This window comes from Triticum dicoccoides, chromosome 7A (genome assembly GCF_002162155.2).
Source record: "Triticum dicoccoides isolate Atlit2015 ecotype Zavitan chromosome 7A, WEW_v2.0, whole genome shotgun sequence".
Classification (NCBI taxonomy): Eukaryota; Viridiplantae; Streptophyta; class Magnoliopsida; order Poales; family Poaceae; genus Triticum; species Triticum dicoccoides.
This window is the reverse complement of record NC_041392.1, coordinates 740932671-740943246: the sequence shown is the minus strand read 5'-3', so window position 1 is coordinate 740943246 and position 10576 is coordinate 740932671.

Sequence of the window (10576 nt, the reverse complement as noted above, 5' to 3'; positions counted from 1 at the left end):
GTACAACCTCTTTCCCCTAACCCAAAACCTAGCCGCCGCGGAAGCACGCGGACCCTAGTTCAGCCAGAGATGGATCCAACATTAGGAGAGGTAGTGGATGACCATGAGGAGGTTGATAGGGCTGCTGCGAGGGCCAATCGCAGAGCGCACGCGCTGGAGCGACGGCGGAGGCTGGCTGCCAGGATTATGGCAGAACGCAACACCAACGATGTCAAGCAGTTCAATGAGGCGTTCCCAGAAGGAACGCACATCACGGATGACCTTGTCATCTGGTGCGCAAGAGACAGGGCAAGCTTCCATCGATTCCAAGTAACGAGGACACGGTGGACTAGGATGTTGGCTGCGTTCGAAGGAAGAGAGGATTAGTTCTCTGCATGTTATATGCATGCTCTGTGTTTTCTGTTTATGTATGTCTCTGAACTTATTTCTTCCTTTATACTGCATTTGCCTGCACTTATTGTTGTTACTTCTGAATGTTCAGAGCAGCGTCATCTTCGTCGTCTGCAGAGTGAGAGAGCATGCAACAATGGAGATGCAGCAACAAATTATCGTCATCTTCGTCGTCTATATTAGTACTATGTTTGCTTAAATCAGCTCGAACTATCTATGTTTTATGCGTTTTAATGCGTGGTACTGAATGTTTCGTCTCTGTCTATGTCTGAATCTGGTTAAGGATCATGCTATCTAAGCATTGCTGAATGTTTCTAAATTTGGTTTAAGTTTATGAATCAGGTTTACGTTCATGAATGTCTATAAATACCTGAGAAATCCTTTGGTTACATTCCCACCTAACTTTCACTTTCCCGATGAGAAATGGCAGCAAATTATCAGAAGTTTCAACACACTGAAACTATGAACATTAAATACAACACATCTACCACCTCACTATTACTACTCCAATGCCACACAACACCTCCCCCCACTTAACTCCTCCACATAACTACTACTCCAACACCTATCCACCTCACTTCTGTCGCACCCACAACTACTCCTCCTCTCCCTAGCTCCAACCATGGCTGGTTCTTCCTCTTCCCCTTCCCCAGACCCATGGCTAAACCCATTCCCAACTGGCAAGGGATGGGTTTCCATGCTTCTTGGTTCAGCACGCGGCGACCAAGAACTCTTCCTCGACTACATGAAGGTCGCCATGAGGTACACCAGCGCTATTGGGCTGGTAGATGCAGCAGAGGAAGTAAGGAAGAAGGCGACTAGCGAGGAGAAGCAGCGCATGGAGCAGTGCTATGGAAACCCAGGTAAGGTGGTCATGCCCATCGACATTCTCCTATGGGTAATGAAGGAGGCCGACTCCGGCGATGTTGGGCAGATGCAACGGTGGGCAGACCACCGCTATGTCGCTCCAGCACAAGCTATATCAAATGCAAACGCAACAGAGGTGCACGAAGACGACGACGACTTACAGATCGTCGCACAGCCAGCTGTGCAGGCTCGCCGCCGTCCTCCTCCCATCATCATCATCGATGAAGATGAAGAGGAGGTGGAGGTGCAGCCAAATCCCACCCAACTGAAGCAAGAGGTACGACGATCCGGATGCTTAGTAGGACAGACAACTAAGTGAATCTGAAACTATAAGTTTCAAATTCAGTTTCGTCAGTAGTTGAACTACCTATGTCAGTTTCGTTAATTGAACTACCTATGTCAGTTTCATCAGTGTCAGTAATCTTCAGATTTAGCAAGTATTGTGCTATCTATGTAATGCTACCTATGGTGCCTCCTATGTGAACTACATACCTTTGTTCAGTGTTACCAAGTTTGTGCAATCTGTGAAATGTTACAACAAACTTCTCAGGACCATATTACAGGTAGGATAAAAAAGACAGATAGAAACTTCAGCGGGCTTAATTAGATAATAAGGTTCTTAACTTAGCATCAGGGCATTAAAGATAACATCATCTTAGAGCATTACAGATCAGGGCCATAACAACACCCCACACCACAACCAAAATGATTTGAAACCATAGATAGTTCTTAGGCTTAGGCAGTTCATTCGCTAATATTAGTACTGAGATGCATATTTGCATCAGATGAGATGCATATTTGCATCAGACTCCTTCATTGCTAGGCCAGTTAAATATAGAGGCCTCATATTTACTTACCAACCATGCCTAATAAATCACTCCTCCATGACAACTTCTTTGATCTTGTCCAGCTTTTCCTTGCACCCATGACCAGCCTTCAGTAGCTCAGAAATGACATGCTCCAGCTTCTTCTTCTTCTCTTCTTTAAGGAGGTCTCTCTCCACTTATATCTCCTTCATGGCCTTCCTGGTGTTTTGAATGATATCAGCTTGAGTATGCAGGATGCACCTCTGTTCTTTCTTCAGCTTAAGCTTCTCCATTTCAACCTCAATCTTTGCCTTCTCCTCAAGCTGATGCTTCTTCTCCTTAAGTTCATTGATTTCCTGGCTTGTGTAATCCATGTCATGGGATTTCTACCCATCCTGGTAATTAAACAGCTTGGATGCATCATCCATAAGCTGACTATACTGATTGGCAAGAGAATCCAGCTCCTTCTTCAGTTTCTCAACGTCTATCTCATGAGCTTCTTTGTCTTGGACTCTACCAAGGTTCTCCTCATGATACATATCCCACAGCTTGGTTAAACACCTCTGCAGAATTACTGGCCAAGGGGCATCTACCCACTCCAGAACATCATAGTTCACACCATCCTAAAAATGTAGTGAAATATTAATGATAACTAAATCCAGTAAAATTCAGTTACAGAATTCATACATACATATCAATGTTTGTCTGAATGCAGTAACAAAGAAATTCAGTTAGACCAATTTTAGATGCTGCCTAGATTCAGTTCCTATCAGAGATTTAGCTAACACATGAACACCACGTCGGCTTTGTACTTCAGTTTTCAGTAAAAAGATACCGAAACAACAAGAATATCAATGTTGTTTGCACTATGTACCACCAAATAAATCTACACATGAAAACCAATAACAATAGTTGCTCTTACCGTAGTAGCACATCCAATGAATCTCCTTCCAGTGCCAGTCCCTTCAAATGCCACAAACCTGCCTGGTCTCTGCCTGTGCAGGATGCACTTACGGTCAGATTCAACCACAAGCCCACTGAAACTTGGATCTATCACCGTGTCAGGAGCTTGCTGCAATACCAACCCCATATATATCAGCCACAACACCTCACACATAAGAACTACATGGAAGAGCAGAGTGATCTCAAACCCTAACCCTAACCCTAGCATAGGAGAGAACAGAGTGAGCTCACTTACAAAATACTCCATCTGCATGCTGCTGTAGTCATCCATGTACTCGTCATCGTCGGTGTCGGATGTCTCGTTGTTGTTGGGCCAGGAAGGCATCCTCGCGCCGCCGCGTCGCAGTCGCCGGAGGAAACAGAGGAAGAAGAGAGCTCGGGGAGAGGAGCGAGTGAGTGAGAGTGAGTGAGGGTCGGCCTGTCGGTCGGTCGTTTTGACCTAACCCCTGGCTGGTTCCGACCGAGCCGGGCCACTAACGGTAGCGAGCGGGCGTCCGTTAGCCGTTTGGGCTGCCGTCGGCCTGCCATGTGGGCCATCCCTGTCAGTTAAGCGGTTAAAACGGCTAAATGGACGATCAACATGACTTGGTAGTTCTTTGTCACAAAATTAGAAATTTTCGGTAGTTATTTGTCACTTTTTTGAAAGTGGTAGTTCTGTGGGACGGATACCCCTAATGTGGTAGTTTTTTGTCAAATACTCTAAAATGCGCTATCATGTCCGCAAGAATTGCAATTGATTACCACGTAATAATTTGATAAACACAGAATTGCAATTGTTGCATCCACTTACTCGTAGTCTTGAGTCGGAACAAATGGAGCTAGCATCTCAAACTCATAGATGGCCTCACCGTGCTCAGAGATTCTCCTCAAAATTGACTGCAGATTACATAACACAGTGTGTGCCAGAGTTTGATTTATCAGTGCACCATCAATTATACCCGAGTTAAGGAAAAGTTCTTCTGCTGTCTGGTCGAAACAGCAACCAGGGACCAGTGAAGAGAATCAACAATAGGAGCAAATATCTGGAAAAAAACTATTTTCAAACTCCTGAACCCAGTAACAATGTCTCACAGTGCACAACACTGGTCCTCAAATATTGGTCAGCTACTCGCATCAGGGCCATCAATAATCTAAACTTTGTACATGTGCACTTATTAAGCAGAGTCAGAGCTTAGTTATCTATTTGGTCCTTCCGATTAACATTTGTGAGAACTGCCTGACGTGAATGGTTGACTCTTTGGATAAATACCAAAGTTCAAAGGCCAAATTAGATCTGGTAAAATAATACACAAACCTGATCCGCTTTCTCCACCCTCTCTTCTGTAAGATCCTTCTCCAGATATTGAGTTCCACGTCCTTTCAGCAATTCATTCTGGAATAATAGACAAAAATCGTTATTAGAGGTAACCGGAACCATGAGTTGAGTTTTTTGGATAAGTACTTACAATAGAAGATTGACTAAGGATGATTGTATCAGGGTACTCCTGTGAGAACAAGTGGCAGCATAACTCAAATATGCTTGGGCACATAACACCCTTTGGTTCTTGTTTAAAGCACTCTATAAAAGTATGCTCACGTATCTCAAAGTCACCAAGCTTAAATACAATGTTCTCGCGCTGTCTTTGCTCAACCCACTTCTTGTACACACTATTTTCCCTCAAAGGACAAGGCACCGCTACAAGGGTTCCGTAGCAGCTCTCCTCCCACCCAATCAACTTAAAAGAACATAAAGAAATCATTATAGAATGGTAACACATGATTTGCAAATTTGCAGTCATATTAATATATGATTTGTACTTACATGAAGATTCTCTAGCAGTATCAAATTCCTGTCCCCCCTCCCCCCCCAACCCCCCTTTTCTGATCTGGATTTTGGAGAATTTTCTGGAGCATATCATTTGAATAGCAGTAAATTCTCCCTGATGATTCCTTTTCCACCAGATTACCCTCAGTACAGTCTGCCAAACAAATCTGTGAACCAAAATGAGAAAAGTTATCGTAGATATCTCTAGAAAACAAAATTACTTGCAGCAGCTCCTAGTACTTACCATAAACACGGGCAAACATCAAGCCATATATTTCAGCAGGCCGTCCTTATGCAGCAGATTCAAATCTCTCTTCATTCTTTCAAAAACCAGATATGGCCAGTCCAGCTTATCTATTTTGTCTACATGATATACATATCTAAGTGCCTCTCTGGATAAATGTGTACCCTGGGTTGGCAGTAGCAATTTCTCTACTTTTACTGCAAGGAAAAGTCTGACGAGCCTAAGTTCCGTAACAAGATCACTAAATTCCTCGTCATTCCAATGGCTGAACAAACATTGAATCTTACTCGGGGTGAACATTGTTCTTTGGTCTTTATATAACTGAGGGGGTTTCCTTCTTCTTCTGCTGCCGCTGCCCCTGTTTGAATGCCTGATACTCTCTTTTGCCTCTACCTACAGACTCTTCTGGGTACCTAGCAGATACGTCATGTAGTAGCATCCACATCTCTCTGTACTCTTTTTCCACATCATCCTAAGCTTCAGTCTCCTTATCACTTCCATGAGGCACATCAAGAACATGCTGAATGACCTTCTCATTGATCCAAAGTGATCCACCATTGAGATGGAGTTCAATTAAATTTTCTTCTTTATGATAAACAGTTGCGCGCATGAGATCTGCACAAAGTTGTCTGTACGAAAGGCTTGTTAGCTTCATCCTCAGCATATTTCTACCGAATTGTGACTGACTAATGCTTTGAACCATTGTCTCTGAAAGTCCCGGAATCAATGGTTTCCACGCGCCGGGGTTACACCGCGTTCTCCATATCGCCTCCGTGTTATCCTGATTTTCCGTATCTGCCCCTTCTTCCTCATGAGGCACTTCTGAAACCTCCAAAATAAACCGCAATTAGGATATTAAGAACATCTTTTTTGCTTTCTACTTGATATAATTCAATTATTCTTATGCGCCTAAATGAAATATGATTGTCAAGACCAGCACCTAAAATGTCGTGTGGAACTTTACTTTAACTGAATCAAACTTGACACTAGCAAATTCAGGTCCAGAACGAGCACTACTGCAACTATTTTACTGATTCCAGGATCAGGACTTGCATTTCTATTTGGAAGTGCACGATTTGCAGATTAATGTCTAAAACAGATCAATTTGACCTACAAGTCCAGTACAATAGATTAACCAAGGAGTTTGCAGATTGGAAAGACAGAGAGGGTGTCGAGCACTTGCCTGGTGCGGATCGCGGACGCGGACGCGGCCACGACGAGCCGCTTCTCTACCCTCCGCTTCTTCCCTCCGCCTCTTCCCTTCGCCCTTTCCATCGGCTTCTTCCCTTGGCCTCCGCCTTCGCCCCGTGCCTCCGCTCTGTGCCGTGCCGAGCCTCCGCCCGCCCCGCTGTGCCGAGCCACCAACGATGACTCGCGAGTCCTAACCCTAAACCCTAGCAGCAGCGAAGAATACGAAGCTGCACCTCTGGGTACCCCTCCGGTTGCTTTTGGGTTGACCGTGGGTAACGTGTCCCCACGTTGATTTTTGGTTGTGCCCTCGCTACAATGACTTAGTGAGAATGAGATATTTAAAATATCATTATTATAAAAATCTTCTTGTGTTGTATCTTTCATGACATACTTATTATGCAATTGTGACTACCTTGTCCACTCACAATCACGAAATAGCAATATCTGATACAAATTGTCCACGGCGTCAAGCTGGGAGGATGGAATCGGCGACGGAGTCATGAAGAGGAAGAAGAGAGAGGTTCCAATCAGGGAACAATTATCAGATTACAGAATGAATGCCGTTTCCGATTACGGGTTGGGCCGTCTTCTCCTTCTTTGGCCTTGCTCCTTTCATCCCATTTCTCTTGACGTCGACGTTCCCGCTCCAGTGTCCGGTTCTTCACCTTGATCGCGTCAGGCAGAGCCTGGGTCGTGAGAATACCCCCTCCTGGAGTACCAGCTTGCCCCCAAACTGGTGCCGATGGGAAGGCGTTGACGATGGCGTAGACGTGCTCCCACATCTGGCACGAATCTGGCATCCCCGCCCACCTTATGCACACCTAGGAGGTTTGCTTGCCACCGCACCGCACCACTCGTTCATCTGCGATCTCCACCTGGTACACTTGCACATCTGTAGAATTGGTAAGAGAAGGAAGGGTCTCACTTACTGTTTCTCCCGCATAGATTTCTTGAGCTGTGACACATGTATCACATGTTGTATCCGAGCTGAGTCTGGCAATTTCAGTTTGTAAGCCACATTGCCCACTCGCGCCAAGATCTTGTAGGGTCCAAAGAATTTGAAACCCAGCTTCTATGGCGAGAGATGAGCCACTGATGTTTGGACATACGGCTGAAGCTTCAGATACACCATGTCTCCAACCTCGAATGAGCGTTCCATCCTTTTCTTGTCTGCCTGGTGTGCCCTTTCTTGGAGCCATGCATCCAAATCTCCATTCCCATAGGTGCTCCTTGCTGAAACCCAAAATGTCGAGGTTTACGCCCATATAGTGCTTCGAATGGGGATCGTCCAATGGCAGACTGAAAGGTGGTGTTGTACTAGTACTGAGCCAGCGGCAGCCATTTCGCTCATTGTTTTGGATTGGCATGGACCATGTGACGTAAGTATGTTTCCAGGTTGAGGTGTTGAAACCTTCAATGAGTGTTTATAAGTCTAAGATACGATGCCACTCAGCCCGCCCGCCGCACGCACCCCCTTGTCACCACGGAACTCATCAATTCAGACCGTGTGGTTGTTGCTTTCACATTCTCTGATAGGTACTCAATTCCTCATCACAAGAAGCTAGTCGATGCACGCGCTAACCCCTTGTTCAATGAGATAGCTAAATTTAGGACGGATGCTAAATTACTGAAGGTAAGAACGATAGTGTTGTGTGGACATGACCGATGCTGCAGGCCAGTGATTGTGTTTTACGACAATAGACGAGGCCGGCGAGGAGGTGGAAAACCACCATGATGGTGGTTTCCCACCTCTTGGCTGGTAGTGGAAGCATGGGAGGGAGGCGCGGGTGACAACCGGCGCCACCATCTCCTCCACTGGCATGTTTGCCAAGGAGGAGGAGGAGCCCGATGAAATACTTCTGAACTGCGGGCTCCCTGTTGTTCTCCAGGTACACATCCTCTCTGCGTGGGAAAATGAACCCAATCTACACATACTCCGGTGGGATTAGGACCTATGAGCATCTTTGTTGAAGATACATGCATGGGTTGGAAGACATTTTTGTTGAAGATGCATACACGAATTGGAAGAACTACCTCGGTTCACTGCTTGATTCGCCTTTCCTGGACAGGGGCGACGCGGCTCCTCAACAGTCATGGCTCCTTGAGGATCGCCTCGACTTTAGTCGTGATCGAGCAGGAGTAACAGAACTTAATTTTGCAAATAGGAAAGATTCCCATGGTTATATAGAAAGTTAATTATTGTTCTATTGGGCTTGACTACCTTGTTTTTTACGGAGGCTTGACTACCTTGTCAAACTAGATAGGACAAGTAGTCAATTCATTGTTTTTTTATTGTTCTATCTGCATGCATGTTTAACTCCCATGTATGTGATTGAGAATGCTAGCTGAGAAGAAAAATTACAGACTAGTTTCAACAGCTAGTTATTATTGCTCCATATCTTTGGAGAGAAGATGGCTTTCGCGCCTGCCTCTTTATGTAGGAGTACATCGTTAGTCAAACTTAGCACTTCACATTATTCATTCAGTTGAAAAGTTGTTCAAAACAAGAATGTTGCATAACCTGTAAGTTGATGTTTGAAGGCTCTGAATCTAATATTTGTGAGCACTCCTTATTTACCAAGTTCTGTTTCCAAGGAAAGATAGGATTCACCTGTTATGGTCTGCCAATTTTTGTGTATATTCCTTCCAAACTGCAAAATGAGCAGCTTGGGCGCCTTTGTTCCTAAGTTATGGTGTACTCCGCGGTTTAGCACATGCCTCCTTCCTAAGAAGTTGGGATAGGGAAATTTCCCATTGCATCAACTGCAGTTGCTTCAGTTTTCTAACTAAATACATTTATGCAGATCTGAGCTCGTTTGCTAGTAGTTTTGGTCTTGCTTGGGCGATCTACACCTGGGGTTGGTTGGATGGGGGATGTTCAAGATTGTGCTGATGTGGTTTGATATGTCTGTATTAGCATGAATGTAAGCAGGATATGCTGTCAGCAAGTTGAGTTTGACCAACACTGAGGTCTAAGACTCTGGTTTATATTATGTACTGATGTTTGTATTGGAAGACTTCGGTTTATGTTCCCCCTTTTAATCAGTCTAGATGAACTAGCTTTTATCTGCATGAGTCGATGAGTTTGTTAATTTATTTGGTTAAGATGCTTCCGATGAGTTCATGGATGATTGAGTTTCTTGCGCACTAAGCATGGATGTTTTGTGCAAATGAGGACTGGCTATAATAGAGATGGATATCATACAAACATCAACTTCCAGAGCTTCAGGTTTCTCTACCTTGCCCACAAATTTGCCAGCTGTTCTAAATTTTCTAGACTTGTGCCTAGGTGGTTCAGGATCCTCCACGCGCATAGGTGGCAGTTTCGTTATCAGGCAGTTGCCGCCCTCTCAAGCGCCTTGAGCCGGTTAGCCTCCGTGCACACCTTCTGCTCCTCCTTCAGCTCGACTTCGCTTTGCTTGCTGCCACCACCATCACCTCCATCTTGATAATTCTTTAGTCCCTCTTGAAGGCATGGGTTCTGAGCGCCTACCTCGCGAGAAGTGTGTCGAGGTTCCTGTTTTGTGCCATCAATCATAAGTTCATAACACCTCATCATAGGTGCGCAAAAACATTCATACTAACCCACAAAGTACAAAGTCTAATGTGCAGAGTGTAGATGTGCGTCTTAAATACATTACAGGGCATTCACAGCTAATCCATGAGACTTAAATTATCATTTTAGTGCATGTTGTTTCAATTGTTTGTTTCCGGATGAACTCTTTAAGGATCACTCAAGGGCATTGTTCTTGTTTAGCAACCATACGCATAAGTTGGTATTCTTATGTGGATATATGTAGTATAAGTTGGAAACTTATGTCTAGTACATGAAAATTTCCATGGGTATTGTTGTGAGGTGGATGTGGAGTACCAAAATGAGTTAGTCTGCGAAGCTGAAACTTATGTTCTGAGCACATATGAATGCCCTGTATTTGCGACTTGGGTGCAAGTTTTTGCTTATCTACTCCTATTCTGGTACCGAAGCAAGTAACTTTTCTCAAGTGTAGTTTCTAAATCTAAGCTGTCCTATAATCCCTTCCTTCCTTCCTTCCTGTTTTGATTTCTTTTCATCAAAATACGGACTAATTATGTTCATGGCTAGGCAATGGCATTGTTGATGGCCTATGGGCATTGGGGAAGGTACCTTTATAAGCTTATTTGATTGATGGGGGCCTTTTTCCTCCGTCTGTATGTTGTGGGAATTGCACGATGTATTGCTCTCGTGCATAGGCATGTATATATGATGTACAAAGGTGGGCCACGGACCTCAACTATACAAGGAACTAGGAGGCGGGCCCAATACACAAATCC